Source organism: Atractosteus spatula, unplaced genomic scaffold (assembly GCF_055471065.1).
Source record: "Atractosteus spatula isolate fAtrSpa1 unplaced genomic scaffold, fAtrSpa1.hap1 Scaffold_5, whole genome shotgun sequence".
NCBI lineage: Eukaryota > Metazoa > Chordata > Actinopteri > Semionotiformes > Lepisosteidae > Atractosteus > Atractosteus spatula.
The window spans coordinates 486,624-505,284 of record NW_028296879.1 but is presented as its reverse complement, the minus strand read 5'-3'; the positions used below and the strand labels follow the sequence as shown (position 1 = coordinate 505,284).

The following is an 18,661-nucleotide window of genomic DNA, read 5'->3' as shown; positions in this document are numbered from 1 at the left end:
TGTGTGTGTGTGTGTGTGTGTGTGTGTGTGTGTGTGTGTGTGTGTGTGTCCCCGTCCTTGCAGGCGGGCCCCTTTCGACAGCCGGCCGTTTTCCCTCCAAAAAACTTAGTATATACACCTTTTCTTTCTTTTTTTCGGCAGGCAGGCAGGTGTGTGTGTGTCCCCGTCCCTCCCGAGAGAGCGCTGCCCCTTGCCTCTGCCCGCAGGTGCCGACGGTCCGCTTTCGCTTGCAGCTCACTCGGCACGGCTGCTGCTGGTGGGAGGGGCCTAAGCTAAGGAGGCCGGCCGGCTGGCGCCCCCCGCGGCTGCGGTCGTTGTCGGGCCGTTGACAGGAGATCAAAGAGCAGGGCCCCCGCCCGGGACTGGCGGGCAGGCAGGCGAGCAAGCAGGCAGGCAAGAGAGGGGGAGAGCGGAGTCCGGGCGGCCGGCAGCCGCGTGCGGACCGGGCTCCAGAGGCGTCGGCCTGCGCCGCTGCGCGCCAGCCGGACGCCCGCGCGCCCGCCCAAGGCCGGCGTCGGGCATCGCTTCTCGGCCTTTTGGCTAAGATCAAGTGTAGTATCTGTTCTTATCAGTTTAATATCTGATACGTCCCCCATCGGGGGACCACATATTAAACGGATTTTTGGAACAGGGAGCTGGATCAGGAGCTTGCTCCGTCCTCTCCACGCATCGGCCCGGTATTGCAGCGCCTCCGGGAACGGTGCACTACCTTCTCTCAGCGGTGAAAAGACAGACGTAGCTAGCAAGCAAGCGAGGTGGACCGGAGCTCCTTCCTCTCCGGTCTCGTCTCTCGTCCATCTGTGTGTCTCTGTGTCTCTCTCTCTCCCCCTCCCCGTTCCCGTGCTCCCTCCGTGCACTTTCCCGCGCCTCGACTCTCTCGGCAAGCAGGCCGGCCCCCTTTTCGGCTCCCGTGCGTTTTCCCTCCAAAAAACTTAGTTTTTTCCTCCTTTTTCCAGGGAGGCAGGCGTGGCTTGTGTGTGTGTGTGTGTGTGTGTGTGTGTGTGTGTGTGTGTGTGTGTGTGTGTGTGTGTGTGTCCCCGTCCTTGCAGGCGGGCCCCTTTCGACAGCCGGCCGTTTTCCCTCCAAAAAACTTAGTATATACACCTTTTCTTTCTTTTTTTCGGCAGGCAGGCAGGTGTGTGTGTGTCCCCGTCCCTCCCGAGAGAGCGCTGCCCCTTGCCTCTGCCCGCAGGTGCCGACGGTCCGCTTTCGCTTGCAGCTCACTCGGCACGGCTGCTGCTGGTGGGAGGGGCCTAAGCTAAGGAGGCCGGCCGGCTGGCGCCCCCCGCGGCTGCGGTCGTTGTCGGGCCGTTGACAGGAGATCAAAGAGCAGGGCCCCCGCCCGGGACTGGCGGGCAGGCAGGCGAGCAAGCAGGCAGGCAAGAGAGGGGGAGAGCGGAGTCCGGGCGGCCGGCAGCCGCGTGCGGACCGGGCTCCAGAGGCGTCGGCCTGCGCCGCTGCGCGCCAGCCGGACGCCCGCGCGCCCGCCCAAGGCCGGCGTCGGGCATCGCTTCTCGGCCTTTTGGCTAAGATCAAGTGTAGTATCTGTTCTTATCAGTTTAATATCTGATACGTCCCCCATCGGGGGACCACATATTAAACGGATTTTTGGAACAGGGAGCTGGATCAGGAGCTTGCTCCGTCCTCTCCACGCATCGGCCCGGTATTGCAGCGCCTCCGGGAACGGTGCACTACCTTCTCTCAGCGGTGAAAAGACAGACGTAGCTAGCAAGCAAGCGAGGTGGACCGGAGCTCCTTCCTCTCCGGTCTCGTCTCTCGTCCATCTGTGTGTCTCTGTGTCTCTCTCTCTCCCCCTCCCCGTTCCCGTGCTCCCTCCGTGCACTTTCCCGCGCCTCGACTCTCTCGGCAAGCAGGCCGGCCCCCTTTTCGGCTCCCGTGCGTTTTCCCTCCAAAAAACTTAGTTTTTTCCTCCTTTTTCCAGGGAGGCAGGCGTGGCTTGTGTGTGTGTGTGTGTGTGTGTGTGTGTGTGTGTGTGTGTGTGTGTGTGTGTGTGTGTGTCCCCGTCCTTGCAGGCGGGCCCCTTTCGACAGCCGGCCGTTTTCCCTCCAAAAAACTTAGTATATACACCTTTTCTTTCTTTTTTTCGGCAGGCAGGCAGGTGTGTGTGTGTCCCCGTCCCTCCCGAGAGAGCGCTGCCCCTTGCCTCTGCCCGCAGGTGCCGACGGTCCGCTTTCGCTTGCAGCTCACTCGGCACGGCTGCTGCTGGTGGGAGGGGCCTAAGCTAAGGAGGCCGGCCGGCTGGCGCCCCCCGCGGCTGCGGTCGTTGTCGGGCCGTTGACAGGAGATCAAAGAGCAGGGCCCCCGCCCGGGACTGGCGGGCAGGCAGGCGAGCAAGCAGGCAGGCAAGAGAGGGGGAGAGCGGAGTCCGGGCGGCCGGCAGCCGCGTGCGGACCGGGCTCCAGAGGCGTCGGCCTGCGCCGCTGCGCGCCAGCCGGACGCCCGCGCGCCCGCCCAAGGCCGGCGTCGGGCATCGCTTCTCGGCCTTTTGGCTAAGATCAAGTGTAGTATCTGTTCTTATCAGTTTAATATCTGATACGTCCCCCATCGGGGGACCACATATTAAACGGATTTTTGGAACAGGGAGCTGGATCAGGAGCTTGCTCCGTCCTCTCCACGCATCGGCCCGGTATTGCAGCGCCTCCGGGAACGGTGCACTACCTTCTCTCAGCGGTGAAAAGACAGACGTAGCTAGCAAGCAAGCGAGGTGGACCGGAGCTCCTTCCTCTCCGGTCTCGTCTCTCGTCCATCTGTGTGTCTCTGTGTCTCTCTCTCTCCCCCTCCCCGTTCCCGTGCTCCCTCCGTGCACTTTCCCGCGCCTCGACTCTCTCGGCAAGCAGGCCGGCCCCCTTTTCGGCTCCCGTGCGTTTTCCCTCCAAAAAACTTAGTTTTTTCCTCCTTTTTCCAGGGAGGCAGGCGTGGCTGTGTGTGTGTGTGTGTGTGTGTGTGTGTGTGTGTGTGTGTGTGTGTGTGTGTGTGTGTGTCCCCGTCCTTGCAGGCGGGCCCCTTTCGACAGCCGGCCGTTTTCCCTCCAAAAAACTTAGTATATACACCTTTTCTTTCTTTTTTTCGGCAGGCAGGCAGGTGTGTGTGTGTCCCCGTCCCTCCCGAGAGAGCGCTGCCCCTTGCCTCTGCCCGCAGGTGCCGACGGTCCGCTTTCGCTTGCAGCTCACTCGGCACGGCTGCTGCTGGTGGGAGGGGCCTAAGCTAAGGAGGCCGGCCGGCTGGCGCCCCCCGCGGCTGCGGTCGTTGTCGGGCCGTTGACAGGAGATCAAAGAGCAGGGCCCCCGCCCGGGACTGGCGGGCAGGCAGGCGAGCAAGCAGGCAGGCAAGAGAGGGGGAGAGCGGAGTCCGGGCGGCCGGCAGCCGCGTGCGGACCGGGCTCCAGAGGCGTCGGCCTGCGCCGCTGCGCGCCAGCCGGACGCCCGCGCGCCCGCCCAAGGCCGGCGTCGGGCATCGCTTCTCGGCCTTTTGGCCAAGACCAGGGGAGAGATCGTTGGACTGCTACCAGTGCCTGCAGACGTTTGGATCCAGAGGGAATTTTCGTGTTGCTGGTTCCTGTTTTCCGGAGAGTTGCCTTTTTTTTGCAAGGAGGATACTTTGAAGACCTTTGCGAAGAGCGTCGGAAGGCTGTTTTCCCGCAATGGCCGAGGGCCAGGCCCCCCCCGGGTGGGCCAGCCAGGCTCCTCGGCTGAAATGGACCTTGCGCTTTAAATGGGTGAGAGAGAAAGAAATGATGGGTAGATATGAGTTTGAATGCAAAATTTTGTTTGGAATTTTGAAAGTTTTACCGAGTGAAGTGAAATGTCTGCAAGGAAACAGGCCTTTCGGCTTTTTTGATGCTACCTTTAACAGCGACCAGATTTACAAGAGAGTCTCTGGGATGTGTGAGGAGATGGTGAATGACGAACTGTTACGGGACTTTGACGTTTTGGGTCTGGCTCAGGACGATGTGCGATTTATAATTGTAAACATGCATGACCCCTTCATTGAGGACGACATTATTACTGCTTACCTGTGGATGCATGTGGATGTCCTGGCAGGTCCCCAGATAATTGGTGACAGATTCCGGGTCTGGAATGGGAGGCGCAGATACCAGGTGCGCCTCAGGCGGAATGTTGGGCGCGCGGACGGGTTTTCGCACCCCCCGTCGGCCTTCTTCCTGGGTCAAAGCAAAGGCTACATTTATTATCAGAACCAGCCGTCCTACTGCAGAAAGTGTTGTTCCTTCGGCCACATGGACAAAGACTGCACTGCCACCTCCTGTTCGAGGTGTGGAGCACGGGACCACACTAAAGGGAGATGTTTCCAGAAAACTTGCTCTCTGTGTGGGGATACAAACCATCTGTACAGAGAATGCGTATGGAGAGACCCGGAGATGGCCAGGGAACAAGAGAGAGGCTTCCCAGATGCCGCACCGGTGGAATCTGACTCGGAGCAAGAAGGAGATGAGGAAGACGAAAGAAGAGAGGAAGGCAAAGGAACTGAGAAGACAGAGGGGAACAGGAATGAAAACGTCGAAACAGGTGACGGCAAAGAGATCGAGGGTGAAGAGAGAGCAGAGGTGGATGTGAGTGAAGCATCAGACACCGGTTTGGACAGCAGCGGTAGCTTACCTGCTGGTCAGGTGGCTAGAGCCGTGGACCTGTTCGAGCACCTGCCGCAAGATGACCTGGCGATGGACCTGGGTGACTTCGACCTGGAGGGGAATGCGGCAGTCCAGAAAAGGCCAAGGGAGGATTCCGAAGAAGAGCTGCCTGCGGGGGAGGAGAAGAAGGCCAAGGAGGACGTTCACGCAGAGGAGGGTGTAGAGGAAGGCATGGTGATGGAGTCCTCCCCTGAGCGGGAGGAGGCTGCAGTGTCGCATTGGGGTCAGAAGGGGCACCTGTCAAGAGAAAGAGTACCGGAGTCGCCTTACCTGCGCTGCGTTTCGGTGGCTCCGAGCGTGGTGCAGTCCACTTCTGAGGAGGAAGGCTCAACCCCTTATAGGACAAGTGACACAAGTTCTTCGGAGACGGACAGCTCTGCAGAACCAGATGTGGATCCTGGGGGGAGAGATGATGGGAGGTCGAGATGACCTTCAAAATCCTAACTGTAAATGTTAGGGGATTGAAAAATAGGTCGAAAAGGATTGCTGTGTTTAAAATTTTGCGTGAAAATAAGTTTGATATATGTTTTTTACAGGAAGTGCATTTGGGTGGTGATACAGATGTGAAGCGGTTCTCTAAAGATTGGGAATCGGGGAAGTCCTTTTGGTGTGTGGGGGGAGTACACTCTTCTGGGGTTGGTATATTATTTGGGAATAACCGCATTGATGTTACAGAAACTTACTTTGTGCGGCCAGGGAGAATTCTTGTGGTGGATGGGGTATACTTAAACACAAAAATGAGATTTATAGTCGTTTATGCACCGGCGGATAGGACATCAAGGGGGGGTTTCTTTGCAGACTTAGTCCCCTGGTGTGTGACTAATAGAAAACTAGTGATTGCCGGTGATTTTAATGAAGATCTAATTAAAAGAACAGCAGGATCCCTAGAAATTAACAAATTGTTGAGGGATTTTGACCTTTTTGATAGTTTTAGTTTTAAAGGGCCCGCAGCAGTAGGGTTGATTCCCCCAGTTACTTGGAGGAATGCAGCAGGGGCCGCCAAAAGATTGGATTACGTGTTCTTGTCTCGAGGGTTGGCGATTGCTAAAGCCTCGGTCATACCCTTTTATTTTTCCGATCACGAACTGCTGGTGGTGGAGGTGGAAGGTGTGGGGGTTAAGTTTGGTCCAGGTTACTGGAAATTAAACACAGCCGTGCTGAGTGAGGACGGTTACAAGGAGCTAATTAGAGACAAATGGTCCTTTTGGCTAGGACAGAAACAAGAGTGGCCGTCATTAATTCAATGGTGGGAGTATGTTAAGTGGCAGGTGAAGCAAATCTCAATTCGGTATTGTAAGCGCCGAAACCAAAGAAAGAACTTTGAAGTGAGAAGGCTTCAAAAAGAGTTGGAAAACATGTATGAGGAGACAAACAAAGGTGCAGATTTTAATTTCTCGAAAGCCCAGGAGCTGAAGGCGCGACTTAGAGAAATTTACCTTAGACAACCCAGAGAGCTTTTAATTAGAGCTGGCATCGGCTTTCTGGATGGACAAGAAGAGGTCTCAGGTCTGCTTTTTAAATCAGTTAAAGCCAAGCGGGTTAAAAGAGCATTCGGGAGTTTGTTTACTGCAGAGGGGGAGGTGGTAAGTACTCCGCATGGAATGTTGGATGAAGCCGTAAAGTACTTTACTACTTACTTTAATAAGAGGGAGGGGGAGTCAGTAAAGGGGGTTGGTGGTTTGGAGCACATTGAGAAGAAGGTCAGTGCGGAGGAAAATAGGGCTTTAGCGACACGCATTGAGCTAGCCGAAGCTGAGGGGGCGACTCGGAGAATGAAAACTGGGAAAGTTCCGGGGGTTGATGGCATCCCGGTAGAATTTTACCTGACTTTCTGGGATTTGATAGGCTCATCGCTGCTTGAAGTCTTTCAAGCAATTCTAGATGGTGGAGATTTGGGAGACACAATGGCACAGGGAGTTTTGTCTCTGTTATTTAAGAAAGGGGATCCTAAGAGGCTAGAAAATTGGAGGCCTATCCAATTATTGTGTGTCGAATACAAAATTTTGGCAAAAATATTGTGTGATAGGTTAAAGAAAGTCCTGCCATCAGTAATACAGCCGGATCAGACCTGTGGCGTGGCGGGTAGGTCCCTACACTGGAACCTTGGCCTGCTCAGAGATACTATTGCTTGGGCAGAAGACAGACATCAGTGTCTGTTGATAGCCAGTCTTGACCAAGAAAAGGCATTCGATAGGGTGGATCATCAATGCTTATGGGATGTGTTAGATCGTTATGGAGTCAGCAGCAGTTTCATCTCTTGGCTGAAGGCCCTGTATGGAGGTGCTTCCACCAGAGTCAACATAAATGGCTTTATGAGTGAACCCTTTGATGTAAGCAAGGGTGTCAGACAAGGCTGTCCTTTGTCCCCAATCTTATATGTGGTCTACGTAGAGCCACTACTGGAGATGATAAGACGAGATAGAAGGGTTGAGGGTATAGTGATCCCGGGAAGCGGAGGCCTCCAAACTAAAGTGTTGGCCTACGCGGATGATGTTGTCCTAACTTTGAGCTCAGACAGAAGCCTTTTAGTCGCACTGGAGCTGATAGAAGTCTTTAACCAATGCACAGGTGCAAGACTGAACAGAAATAAGAGCAGTGTGCAGTATTTCGGCCCATGGAGTAACAGGGATGAGGTGGTAGGAGGTCTGTCTCTAGAAATGAATTCCTTGAAGATACTAGGGGTGTGTTTTGATAGGGAAGGGGCTGGAAGAAGGAATTGGGAGACTCGGTTATCCCAGGTGAGTAGCAAACTCGGCCTATGGAAAAAAAGATCACTGTCCTATTCAGGGAAGGTTTTGGTTCTCAAAGGTGACATCTTACCAAGTCTCGTGCACATTGCAAAGGTCTTTCCTATGCCTGCTTGTTTCAGACGCTCCTTAACTAAGATGGTTTTTGATTTTGTATGGGGGGGTGGTTATGAGTATGTGAAGCGTCTAGATATGTACAGGGACATCAGTGAGGGAGGCAGAGAAGTCCCAGATTTACCCATTAAACTAGACGCCATATTTGTGGCTGATCTGTGTAAAGCGGTAGATGACAAGATCTTATACAAACATCAGTTCTTTGTTCGGCTCTGGTTCGCCTGGGTCGTCAGGCCTTCAGAAGTGTGGAGGAATGACGTTCCCAAGGCTGAAATCCTACCATGGTTCTACGAACATGCGGCCGTATGGTTAAGGAAGTACGCAAAAGATGCGGACAGGCCAGTGATTATCTCCCACAGGCTCTTATATAAGACAGCTAAGAGCAGTGAAAAGGGATCCAATGTTGTGGTTCCCACTGATGTATGGAAAAGGGTGCAACCTAAGAGCCTGGATAACAGGCTCAAAGATTTAAATTGGATGTGTGTGTGGGGACGTCTGCCAGTAAGGGAGGTGATGCACAGACATAAGCTGGCTCGTTCAGCGACTTGCCCAAGACCGCAATGTGCAGAGGTGGAGTCAATCACTCATGTGTTCTGGGGTTGCAGGATTGCAAAAGCAGTGTGGGGGCAGATGTCGGACCTTTTTAATAAATTGGAACCGGGGTTTGTTCTATCTGGAGATAAAATCCTGAGACGGTGGAGCAGGTCTTCAAGATCTGTGAGACGTGACCTTGTAATCTGGTTTTTAATCAGTATAGTAAAATTTGTGTTATGGGGATCGAGAAACAATCTGGTCAAACATGGTCATGTGGAAGGGGCTGGGGCAATATGTGGGAGGGTTCGTTTTGAGCTGCATAAGATGTTGTCAGTAGAGGTGCGTAGGTGGGGTTTTCACGCAGCAAAAGAAAAATGGAAACCGCTGTTGGACTAATGGAATAAGTTTTGCCGTTGGTGGATTGTGATTTATGTTCTGTGATTTTGTCTTGTATTGTTATAATAAATGTAAAAAAAAAAAAAAAATCTGTTCTTATCAGTTTAATATCTGATACGTCCCCCATCGGGGGACCACATATTAAACGGATTTTTGGAACAGGGAGCTGGATCAGGAGCTTGCTCCGTCCTCTCCACGCATCGGCCCGGTATTGCAGCGCCTCCGGGAACGGTGCACTACCTTCTCTCAGCGGTGAAAAGACAGACGTAGCTAGCAAGCAAGCGAGGTGGACCGGAGCTCCTTCCTCTCCGGTCTCGTCTCTCGTCCATCTGTGTGTCTCTGTGTCTCTCTCTCTCCCCCTCCCCGTTCCCGTGCTCCCTCCGTGCACTTTCCCGCGCCTCGACTCTCTCGGCAAGCAGGCCGGCCCCCTTTTCGGCTCCCGTGCGTTTTCCCTCCAAAAAACTTAGTTTTTTCCTCCTTTTTCCAGGGAGGCAGGCGTGGCTTGTGTGTGTGTGTGTGTGTGTGTGTGTGTGTGTGTGTGTGTGTGTGTGTGTGTGTGTGTCCCCGTCCTTGCAGGCGGGCCCCTTTCGACAGCCGGCCGTTTTCCCTCCAAAAAACTTAGTATATACACCTTTTCTTTCTTTTTTTCGGCAGGCAGGCAGGTGTGTGTGTGTCCCCGTCCCTCCCGAGAGAGCGCTGCCCCTTGCCTCTGCCCGCAGGTGCCGACGGTCCGCTTTCGCTTGCAGCTCACTCGGCACGGCTGCTGCTGGTGGGAGGGGCCTAAGCTAAGGAGGCCGGCCGGCTGGCGCCCCCCGCGGCTGCGGTCGTTGTCGGGCCGTTGACAGGAGATCAAAGAGCAGGGCCCCCGCCCGGGACTGGCGGGCAGGCAGGCGAGCAAGCAGGCAGGCAAGAGAGGGGGAGAGCGGAGTCCGGGCGGCCGGCAGCCGCGTGCGGACCGGGCTCCAGAGGCGTCGGCCTGCCGCTGCGCGCCAGCCGGACGCCCGCGCGCCCGCCCAAGGCCGGCGTCGGGCATCGCTTCTCGGCCTTTTGGCTAAGATCAAGTGTAGTATCTGTTCTTATCAGTTTAATATCTGATACGTCCCCCATCGGGGGACCACATATTAAACGGATTTTTGGAACAGGGAGCTGGATCAGGAGCTTGCTCCGTCCTCTCCACGCATCGGCCCGGTATTGCAGCGCCTCCGGGAACGGTGCACTACCTTCTCTCAGCGGTGAAAAGACAGACGTAGCTAGCAAGCAAGCGAGGTGGACCGGAGCTCCTTCCTCTCCGGTCTCGTCTCTCGTCCATCTGTGTGTCTCTGTGTCTCTCTCTCTCCCCCTCCCCGTTCCCGTGCTCCCTCCGTGCACTTTCCCGCGCCTCGACTCTCTCGGCAAGCAGGCCGGCCCCCTTTTCGGCTCCCGTGCGTTTTCCCTCCAAAAAACTTAGTTTTTTCCTCCTTTTTCCAGGGAGGCAGGCGTGGCTTGTGTGTGTGTGTGTGTGTGTGTGTGTGTGTGTGTGTGTGTGTGTGTGTGTGTGTGTGTCCCCGTCCTTGCAGGCGGGCCCCTTTCGACAGCCGGCCGTTTTCCCTCCAAAAAACTTAGTATATACACCTTTTCTTTCTTTTTTTCGGCAGGCAGGCAGGTGTGTGTGTGTCCCCGTCCCTCCCGAGAGAGCGCTGCCCCTTGCCTCTGCCCGCAGGTGCCGACGGTCCGCTTTCGCTTGCAGCTCACTCGGCACGGCTGCTGCTGGTGGGAGGGGCCTAAGCTAAGGAGGCCGGCCGGCTGGCGCCCCCCGCGGCTGCGGTCGTTGTCGGGCCGTTGACAGGAGATCAAAGAGCAGGGCCCCCGCCCGGGACTGGCGGGCAGGCAGGCGAGCAAGCAGGCAGGCAAGAGAGGGGGAGAGCGGAGTCCGGGCGGCCGGCAGCCGCGTGCGGACCGGGCTCCAGAGGCGTCGGCCTGCGCCGCTGCGCGCCAGCCGGACGCCCGCGCGCCCGCCCAAGGCCGGCGTCGGGCATCGCTTCTCGGCCTTTTGGCTAAGATCAAGTGTAGTATCTGTTCTTATCAGTTTAATATCTGATACGTCCCCCATCGGGGGACCACATATTAAACGGATTTTTGGAACAGGGAGCTGGATCAGGAGCTTGCTCCGTCCTCTCCACGCATCGGCCCGGTATTGCAGCGCCTCCGGGAACGGTGCACTACCTTCTCTCAGCGGTGAAAAGACAGACGTAGCTAGCAAGCAAGCGAGGTGGACCGGAGCTCCTTCCTCTCCGGTCTCGTCTCTCGTCCATCTGTGTGTCTCTGTGTCTCTCTCTCTCCCCCTCCCCGTTCCCGTGCTCCCTCCGTGCACTTTCCCGCGCCTCGACTCTCTCGGCAAGCAGGCCGGCCCCCTTTTCGGCTCCCGTGCGTTTTCCCTCCAAAAAACTTAGTTTTTTCCTCCTTTTTCCAGGGAGGCAGGCGTGGCTTGTGTGTGTGTGTGTGTGTGTGTGTGTGTGTGTGTGTGTGTGTGTGTGTGTGTGTGTGTGTCCCCGTCCTTGCAGGCGGGCCCCTTTCGACAGCCGGCCGTTTTCCCTCCAAAAAACTTAGTATATACACCTTTTCTTTCTTTTTTTCGGCAGGCAGGCAGGTGTGTGTGTGTCCCCGTCCCTCCCGAGAGAGCGCTGCCCCTTGCCTCTGCCCGCAGGTGCCGACGGTCCGCTTTCGCTTGCAGCTCACTCGGCACGGCTGCTGCTGGTGGGAGGGGCCTAAGCTAAGGAGGCCGGCCGGCTGGCGCCCCCCGCGGCTGCGGTCGTTGTCGGGCCGTTGACAGGAGATCAAAGAGCAGGGCCCCCGCCCGGGACTGGCGGGCAGGCAGGCGAGCAAGCAGGCAGGCAAGAGAGGGGGAGAGCGGAGTCCGGGCGGCCGGCAGCCGCGTGCGGACCGGGCTCCAGAGGCGTCGGCCTGCGCCGCTGCGCGCCAGCCGGACGCCCGCGCGCCCGCCCAAGGCCGGCGTCGGGCATCGCTTCTCGGCCTTTTGGCTAAGATCAAGTGTAGTATCTGTTCTTATCAGTTTAATATCTGATACGTCCCCCATCGGGGGACCACATATTAAACGGATTTTTGGAACAGGGAGCTGGATCAGGAGCTTGCTCCGTCCTCTCCACGCATCGGCCCGGTATTGCAGCGCCTCCGGGAACGGTGCACTACCTTCTCTCAGCGGTGAAAAGACAGACGTAGCTAGCAAGCAAGCGAGGTGGACCGGAGCTCCTTCCTCTCCGGTCTCGTCTCTCGTCCATCTGTGTGTCTCTGTGTCTCTCTCTCTCCCCCTCCCCGTTCCCGTGCTCCCTCCGTGCACTTTCCCGCGCCTCGACTCTCTCGGCAAGCAGGCCGGCCCCCTTTTCGGCTCCCGTGCGTTTTCCCTCCAAAAAACTTAGTTTTTTCCTCCTTTTTCCAGGGAGGCAGGCGTGGCTTGTGTGTGTGTGTGTGTGTGTGTGTGTGTGTGTGTGTGTGTGTGTGTGTGTGTGTGTGTCCCCGTCCTTGCAGGCGGGCCCCTTTCGACAGCCGGCCGTTTTCCCTCCAAAAAACTTAGTATATACACCTTTTCTTTCTTTTTTTCGGCAGGCAGGCAGGTGTGTGTGTGTCCCCGTCCCTCCCGAGAGAGCGCTGCCCCTTGCCTCTGCCCGCAGGTGCCGACGGTCCGCTTTCGCTTGCAGCTCACTCGGCACGGCTGCTGCTGGTGGGAGGGGCCTAAGCTAAGGAGGCCGGCCGGCTGGCGCCCCCCGCGGCTGCGGTCGTTGTCGGGCCGTTGACAGGAGATCAAAGAGCAGGGCCCCCGCCCGGGACTGGCGGGCAGGCAGGCGAGCAAGCAGGCAGGCAAGAGAGGGGGAGAGCGGAGTCCGGGCGGCCGGCAGCCGCGTGCGGACCGGGCTCCAGAGGCGTCGGCCTGCGCCGCTGCGCGCCAGCCGGACGCCCGCGCGCCCGCCCAAGGCCGGCGTCGGGCATCGCTTCTCGGCCTTTTGGCTAAGATCAAGTGTAGTATCTGTTCTTATCAGTTTAATATCTGATACGTCCCCCATCGGGGGACCACATATTAAACGGATTTTTGGAACAGGGAGCTGGATCAGGAGCTTGCTCCGTCCTCTCCACGCATCGGCCCGGTATTGCAGCGCCTCCGGGAACGGTGCACTACCTTCTCTCAGCGGTGAAAAGACAGACGTAGCTAGCAAGCAAGCGAGGTGGACCGGAGCTCCTTCCTCTCCGGTCTCGTCTCTCGTCCATCTGTGTGTCTCTGTGTCTCTCTCTCTCCCCCTCCCCGTTCCCGTGCTCCCTCCGTGCACTTTCCCGCGCCTCGACTCTCTCGGCAAGCAGGCCGGCCCCCTTTTCGGCTCCCGTGCGTTTTCCCTCCAAAAAACTTAGTTTTTTCCTCCTTTTTCCAGGGAGGCAGGCGTGGCTTGTGTGTGTGTGTGTGTGTGTGTGTGTGTGTGTGTGTGTGTGTGTGTGTGTGTGTGTGTGTGTCCCCGTCCTTGCAGGCGGGCCCCTTTCGACAGCCGGCCGTTTTCCCTCCAAAAAACTTAGTATATACACCTTTTCTTTCTTTTTTTCGGCAGGCAGGCAGGTGTGTGTGTGTCCCCGTCCCTCCCGAGAGAGCGCTGCCCCTTGCCTCTGCCCGCAGGTGCCGACGGTCCGCTTTCGCTTGCAGCTCACTCGGCACGGCTGCTGCTGGTGGGAGGGGCCTAAGCTAAGGAGGCCGGCCGGCTGGCGCCCCCCGCGGCTGCGGTCGTTGTCGGGCCGTTGACAGGAGATCAAAGAGCAGGGCCCCCGCCCGGGACTGGCGGGCAGGCAGGCGAGCAAGCAGGCAGGCAAGAGAGGGGGAGAGCGGAGTCCGGGCGGCCGGCAGCCGCGTGCGGACCGGGCTCCAGAGGCGTCGGCCTGCGCCGCTGCGCGCCAGCCGGACGCCCGCGCGCCCGCCCAAGGCCGGCGTCGGGCATCGCTTCTCGGCCTTTTGGCTAAGATCAAGTGTAGTATCTGTTCTTATCAGTTTAATATCTGATACGTCCCCCATCGGGGGACCACATATTAAACGGATTTTTGGAACAGGGAGCTGGATCAGGAGCTTGCTCCGTCCTCTCCACGCATCGGCCCGGTATTGCAGCGCCTCCGGGAACGGTGCACTACCTTCTCTCAGCGGTGAAAAGACAGACGTAGCTAGCAAGCAAGCGAGGTGGACCGGAGCTCCTTCCTCTCCGGTCTCGTCTCTCGTCCATCTGTGTGTCTCTGTGTCTCTCTCTCTCCCCCTCCCCGTTCCCGTGCTCCCTCCGTGCACTTTCCCGCGCCTCGACTCTCTCGGCAAGCAGGCCGGCCCCCTTTTCGGCTCCCGTGCGTTTTCCCTCCAAAAAACTTAGTTTTTTCCTCCTTTTTCCAGGGAGGCAGGCGTGGCTTGTGTGTGTGTGTGTGTGTGTGTGTGTGTGTGTGTGTGTGTGTGTGTGTGTGTGTGTCCCCGTCCTTGCAGGCGGGCCCCTTTCGACAGCCGGCCGTTTTCCCTCCAAAAAACTTAGTATATACACCTTTTCTTTCTTTTTTTCGGCAGGCAGGCAGGTGTGTGTGTGTCCCCGTCCCTCCCGAGAGAGCGCTGCCCCTTGCCTCTGCCCGCAGGTGCCGACGGTCCGCTTTCGCTTGCAGCTCACTCGGCACGGCTGCTGCTGGTGGGAGGGGCCTAAGCTAAGGAGGCCGGCCGGCTGGCGCCCCCCGCGGCTGCGGTCGTTGTCGGGCCGTTGACAGGAGATCAAAGAGCAGGGCCCCCGCCCGGGACTGGCGGGCAGGCAGGCGAGCAAGCAGGCAGGCAAGAGAGGGGGAGAGCGGAGTCCGGGCGGCCGGCAGCCGCGTGCGGACCGGGCTCCAGAGGCGTCGGCCTGCGCCGCTGCGCGCCAGCCGGACGCCCGCGCGCCCGCCCAAGGCCGGCGTCGGGCATCGCTTCTCGGCCTTTTGGCTAAGATCAAGTGTAGTATCTGTTCTTATCAGTTTAATATCTGATACGTCCCCCATCGGGGGACCACATATTAAACGGATTTTTGGAACAGGGAGCTGGATCAGGAGCTTGCTCCGTCCTCTCCACGCATCGGCCCGGTATTGCAGCGCCTCCGGGAACGGTGCACTACCTTCTCTCAGCGGTGAAAAGACAGACGTAGCTAGCAAGCAAGCGAGGTGGACCGGAGCTCCTTCCTCTCCGGTCTCGTCTCTCGTCCATCTGTGTGTCTCTGTGTCTCTCTCTCTCCCCCTCCCCGTTCCCGTGCTCCCTCCGTGCACTTTCCCGCGCCTCGACTCTCTCGGCAAGCAGGCCGGCCCCCTTTTCGGCTCCCGTGCGTTTTCCCTCCAAAAAACTTAGTTTTTTCCTCCTTTTTCCAGGGAGGCAGGCGTGGCTTGTGTGTGTGTGTGTGTGTGTGTGTGTGTGTGTGTGTGTGTGTGTGTGTGTGTGTGTGTGTGTCCCCGTCCTTGCAGGCGGGCCCCTTTCGACAGCCGGCCGTTTTCCCTCCAAAAAACTTAGTATATACACCTTTTCTTTCTTTTTTTCGGCAGGCAGGCAGGTGTGTGTGTGTCCCCGTCCCTCCCGAGAGAGCGCTGCCCCTTGCCTCTGCCCGCAGGTGCCGACGGTCCGCTTTCGCTTGCAGCTCACTCGGCACGGCTGCTGCTGGTGGGAGGGGCCTAAGCTAAGGAGGCCGGCCGGCTGGCGCCCCCCGCGGCTGCGGTCGTTGTCGGGCCGTTGACAGGAGATCAAAGAGCAGGGCCCCCGCCCGGGACTGGCGGGCAGGCAGGCGAGCAAGCAGGCAGGCAAGAGAGGGGGAGAGCGGAGTCCGGGCGGCCGGCAGCCGCGTGCGGACCGGGCTCCAGAGGCGTCGGCCTGCGCCGCTGCGCGCCAGCCGGACGCCCGCGCGCCCGCCCAAGGCCGGCGTCGGGCATCGCTTCTCGGCCTTTTGGCTGCGATCCTTAGTACGTGGCAGGCCCGCGGCTGAGGTAACACCAAAAGACCGGGGAGAGAAGACCGGAGAGGACACCGCCTGGAGGAGACTACGCTGCTGGATTTGCCGGATTTGGACTTTGGATTGGCTTGGACTGCGCTTCGGATTTTCGTTTCCTGGATTGGACGCTTGGACACCAGAAGACTTCGGTTTTGGTGAGAAGGCTGCTTCGGCAGCCGCAAAGGCTGCGGAACGATGGCTGCGGATCCCGGGGCGGCGAGGACGGCTGAGGAGGGTCCCAAGATCCGGAAGACCATCCGCTTCATCTGGAAGCCGGATGGAGAGATGCCGGGGAGGGACGTCTTCGAAGAGGAGATCCTTTTTGGGATCCTGGGTTTGGACGTGGCGGATATCAAGTGCTTGCAGGGGAATCGGGCGCAGCGCTATATGGATCTCTCGTTCGTGGAGGAGAAAGGACATCGTGGCGCTTCCGAGAAGATCATGAAGGCTAAGGAAAGTGGCAGGCTGGAGAATTACGTGTGTCTGGGGCTCCAGAGCAACAATGAAAGGTCAGTGATTCTGCACATGTTTGACCCCTTTGTTCCCGATAGTGACGTCACGACCTTCCTCCGTCGTTACGTCGACGTGTTGGACCCCCCTCGTATCATCATGGACCCCTACAAGGTCTGGACCGGGAAGAGGCAGTATCACGTTGAGCTGAGGCCAGACGACAGAAGTAAGGATGGTTTCGCCCACCCGCCTGCCACTTTCGCCATTGGTCCAGGTAGGGGGTACTTGTTCTACGGGAATCAGCCGCCGTTCTGTCGGAAGTGTCGGGAGTCCGGGCACCGGGAGGCCGAGTGCAACGCGGCGGAGTGTGGGAAGTGCCACCGGCGGGGTCATCAGGCCCGGAACTGCCCCGTTAAAGAGTGTTCCTTGTGTGGCAACACTGGCCATTTGTATCGCAACTGCCTCCTTAGGAACGCCGAGTATGCCAGAGCTGTCCATGACGGATCCGGCCTGGCGGTGGGAGAAACGGAGTCGGACGGCAGTGAGGCTGGGGACACCGAGGACGAACATCAGGATGGTGGTGGAGCGGTCCCTGGGGGAGCCGGGAAGGATGCCGGATGGACGGTGGTGGTGCGGCCGAGACGGAAAGGGAAGGGGAAGGGGAGGCAGCATGAGGAGGACGGCGACGATCCGCAGGAGGGACCATCTCGGGTCGAAGACGGGGTGGTCGGGAGCTGGGCGGATGTGGTGAAGGCCCCCCCCCCCGCCCGAGCAGACGCAGGACCAACCGCAGCGCGGGGGGCAGGTGAGGAGGAGGAGGAGATGCACCACATGCCCGTGTTGAGGAAGAAGCCTAGGAAGCGGTCGCAGGCTGGCAAGGGACAGATGGAGACGGGCGACAAGAAGAAGAAGACATCCAGGGAGTACTACGGGGAGGCGGAGCTCGTCCCGGAGACGGTAGCAGCTCTGGTGACGGCGCCAGAGCAGGAGGTGATGGCAGACCGGGAGGCGATGGCAGACCAGGAGGAGATGGAGGAGGGGGCAGCGCCAGCGTCAACGCAGGACGGCCAGGAGCTGGGGGACACCGCAGGCTCCCTCCCCCCTGGGCAGGGAGACAGAGTCGTGGCACGGGGCCCCTTCTCTGTAGCGCAGTGCCTTTCAGGTGAGGGGAGCCCTGTGGTGACGTGCCAGGTCGACACCCCGGACCGCGAGTACTCGCGCCGGCCTGACCCTGACCCGGGCTCCAGCCCCAACCCCTCTCCCGACCCCCCTCCCCCCGACCCCGACCCCGACCCCCACCCTGACCGGGGCCCCGACCCCGGCCTCGGTCCCAGCCCCGGATTTGTTCTCGATCCCGGGCCCGACCCCGTCTCTGACATGGAGGTGGGCGTGAGCCCAGTCCCTTCGGTCACCTACATCGAGGGGACAGACACCGACAGTTCGGTCAGTGCAGCAGGGGCAGAGCATCCACTCAGCTCTAGCTCCAGCGACGGTATGGAGAGTGACAGCCCCCCGGAGCAGCCATGACCTTCACAGTGGCCACGGCCAATGTGAGGGGTCTGCGGAACCGGGAGAAACGAGCTGGAGTTTTCCGATATTTGTCCCAAAGGCTTTTGGATATTTGCTTTTTGCAGGAGGCCCATCTGAAAGACCACGACGATGTGCTCGCTTACCAGAAGGAGTGGACAAAGGGGCCCTCGTGGTGGAGCGTTGGGGGGGTGAACTCCTCTGGCGTGGGCATCCTGTGTGGTTCCCCAGGGTTTGCGGCACAGGTGGTCAGCTCTGTGGTCCCCGGGCGCCTGCTGGTGGTCGACGGGACCCGGCACGGGGTGCGGACCCGGCTGATCGGTGTGTATGTCCCGGCGGACCGGCGGCAGCAGGGCTCCTTCCTGAAAGATCTGGAACCCCTGCTGTACACAAACAGAGAGCTGATCATCGGCGGGGATTTTAACATCGACCTGGGGGACTCACAAGGTGAGGGTGCCCATGGGTTACGGTCTCTGATTGCAGATTTTGGCCTGCGGGACGGATTTCAGAATGTCGCACATCACACCTGGGACAACGGAAGGGGGACCTTCAGGCGGCTGGATTATGTCTTCACTTCGGCGAACTGGACGACCCTAAGCAGGCAAGCGACCCCTACTTGGTTTTCCGACCATCACATGCTGACGGCTTCCTTTGGTGTTGAGGACCCTCGTTTCCAGGCCGGATACTGGAAGCTGAACAGGCAAGTCCTGCAGGAGGCGAGATACCAGAGGAAGATCGCTACAGTGCTGCGGGCATGTGCGGAGAGGAGGGACGCCTTCAGTTCGGCGGTGCACTGGTGGGAGTCCTGCAAGCGCACCATCGCGGTGGTGACGAAGAAGTACTGCAGGATCCGCCGCAGTTTGGAGGACCGCCAGTGCACCAAGCTCCAGGAGGAGCTCGAGGCACTGTATGCGCAGCTGAACCAAGGGGGCGCTTACGAGGGGGAGAAGATCGCCCACATCAAGAGCCTGCTTAGGGGTAAGTGGCTGCAGTGGGCTAAGGACTTTCTTTTCAGGCTCCGTGGAGTCTGGAGGGAGAATGACGAAAGCTGCTCGTCCCAGTTCTTCGGCGCCGTGAGGAAGCAACAAGAGCGAGGCTTCTTTGACGGCGTTCGGAGGACGGACGGGTCTGTAGCCACTTCCATACCCGGGATGTTGGAGTGTGCCACAGAATATTACAGCACCCTGTTTGATGAGAAGGAGACCGACGCCGGTATCAGGAGCAGGCTCCTGGAC

The 18,661-nt window shown here is 58.7% G+C and overlaps 10 non-coding genes across 10 annotated transcripts; all 10 read left to right on the top strand.

Annotated features, from left to right (window-relative positions):
- Positions 1–520: 520 nt before the first annotated feature.
- LOC148806631 (U2 spliceosomal RNA) lies at positions 521–711 on the top strand. Its single transcript, XR_016089432.1, has one exon. It is a non-coding gene; the product is annotated as a U2 spliceosomal RNA (small nuclear RNA).
- Positions 712–1,506: 795 nt separating this feature from the next.
- LOC148806630 (U2 spliceosomal RNA) lies at positions 1,507–1,697 on the top strand. The gene has a single exon (XR_016089431.1). It is a non-coding gene; the product is annotated as a U2 spliceosomal RNA (small nuclear RNA).
- A 793-nt stretch (positions 1,698–2,490) lies between these two features.
- LOC148806629 (U2 spliceosomal RNA) lies at positions 2,491–2,681 on the top strand. Its single transcript, XR_016089430.1, has one exon. It is a non-coding gene; the product is annotated as a U2 spliceosomal RNA (small nuclear RNA).
- A 5,832-nt stretch (positions 2,682–8,513) lies between these two features.
- On the top strand, positions 8,514–8,699 carry LOC148806628 (U2 spliceosomal RNA). The gene has a single exon (XR_016089618.1). It is a non-coding gene; the product is annotated as a U2 spliceosomal RNA (small nuclear RNA).
- Positions 8,700–9,488: 789 nt separating this feature from the next.
- LOC148806627 (U2 spliceosomal RNA) lies at positions 9,489–9,679 on the top strand. Its single transcript, XR_016089429.1, has one exon. It is a non-coding gene; the product is annotated as a U2 spliceosomal RNA (small nuclear RNA).
- A 791-nt stretch (positions 9,680–10,470) lies between these two features.
- Positions 10,471–10,661, top strand: LOC148806626 (U2 spliceosomal RNA). The gene has a single exon (XR_016089428.1). It is a non-coding gene; the product is annotated as a U2 spliceosomal RNA (small nuclear RNA).
- Positions 10,662–11,454: 793 nt separating this feature from the next.
- On the top strand, positions 11,455–11,645 carry LOC148806625 (U2 spliceosomal RNA). The gene has a single exon (XR_016089427.1). It is a non-coding gene; the product is annotated as a U2 spliceosomal RNA (small nuclear RNA).
- Positions 11,646–12,436: 791 nt separating this feature from the next.
- LOC148806624 (U2 spliceosomal RNA) lies at positions 12,437–12,627 on the top strand. Its single transcript, XR_016089425.1, has one exon. It is a non-coding gene; the product is annotated as a U2 spliceosomal RNA (small nuclear RNA).
- A 795-nt stretch (positions 12,628–13,422) lies between these two features.
- Positions 13,423–13,613, top strand: LOC148806623 (U2 spliceosomal RNA). Its single transcript, XR_016089424.1, has one exon. It is a non-coding gene; the product is annotated as a U2 spliceosomal RNA (small nuclear RNA).
- A 789-nt stretch (positions 13,614–14,402) lies between these two features.
- Positions 14,403–14,593, top strand: LOC148806622 (U2 spliceosomal RNA). Its single transcript, XR_016089423.1, has one exon. It is a non-coding gene; the product is annotated as a U2 spliceosomal RNA (small nuclear RNA).
- Positions 14,594–18,661: the final 4,068 nt, after the last annotated feature.